The following is a 1,120-nucleotide window of genomic DNA, read 5'->3' as shown; positions in this document are numbered from 1 at the left end:
GCTGTGCAAAAGCTTGTAAGTTTGCTTAGGTTCCATTTGTTTATTTGTGTTTTTATTTCTATTGCCTTGGGAGACTGACCTAAGAAAACATTGGTATGTTTTATGTCAGAGAATGTTTTGCCTATGAGCTCTTCTAGGAGTTTTATGGTGTCAGAAGTGCAGATTTTTCAAAAGAAATTCATTTGTTATTAATTGAAGGATAATTACTTTACAATTTTGTGTTGGTTTCTGCCATATATCAAAAAATATGGATGACTTCACGAATCTGCGTGCCATCTTTGCACAGGGCCCATGCTAATCTCTGTATTGTTCCAATTTTAGTGTACGTGCTGCCAAAGCAAGCACAAAAATGCACATTTTAAAAAACTCACCCATAAAGAGTGTCCCCTCTTCCCAGAGGGATCGTAACACAACTGGTGCGTCCCTTTCACCCAACTTGGGATACAAACCAGTCGTCTCTCTTCTATTCTTTGATCACGCAGCTCCCGCCTTCCCACATCATCTGGAAGAAAATTCCTTCCCTGGACATTCTCTATCCCCATCTCCCAGCATCCTTGGGCCTTACAGACTTAAGAGGTCAGTGTTGCCTTGAAATGCCTGGTGGAGAGAGAGCGAGAGTCTGCCCAGTCTTGTTCCTGGTGATCACGTCTGCGGCTGCCACATGGCATCATCAGGGAAGACTGGTCCTGAAGGGGTGGGCAGACTCGGGGTCAGAGCCACAGTGCCCCACTGTGCAGGCTGCCCCCCGGCTCCAGAAACGCAGTGCTCACACAGAGCCTCGTGGCCCTAGAATGCAAACAAACATGCCGTCTGCAGCTGGTTCAGCTGTGCAGAGCAGCCTGGCTCATGCAGACCTCCGCACAGCTGGGATGCCGCAGCTTGGGCTCTAGGGTGGCAGTTGTCTGATGCGCATTCACATATGCTTAGCCTGCTCTGTGTGTGCAGTGGGAGGAACATCCAACCGCCGCTCCCACCCTGCCTTACTACCCTCCCTGCTCCTCACCCCCCACACTCACCAGCCTCTAGAACCCGATGCTGGTGAGCCAGGCTCACCAGCTCAGGCCTCCCTTCCTCGTGGTGAGCTCACCTTTGGGCCCCTGGGTGTCCTCTGGTCAAGGAG

The 1,120-nt window shown here is 50.4% G+C and overlaps 1 non-coding gene across 1 annotated transcript; it reads right to left on the bottom strand.

The window, feature by feature from the left end:
- Positions 1-241: 241 nt before the first annotated feature.
- LOC129548229 (U6 spliceosomal RNA) lies at positions 242-345 on the bottom strand. Its single transcript, XR_008684307.1, has one exon. It is a non-coding gene; the product is annotated as a U6 spliceosomal RNA (small nuclear RNA).
- Positions 346-1,120: the final 775 nt, after the last annotated feature.

The sequence above is a fragment of the Moschus berezovskii genome, chromosome 24 (assembly GCF_049115385.1).
Source record: "Moschus berezovskii isolate FMDL1 chromosome 24, NW_MosBer_1.0, whole genome shotgun sequence".
Taxonomy (NCBI): Eukaryota; Metazoa; Chordata; class Mammalia; order Artiodactyla; family Moschidae; genus Moschus; species Moschus berezovskii.
The sequence above is the reverse complement of the archived record's forward strand: the minus strand, read 5'-3'. Positions and strand labels throughout refer to the sequence as shown.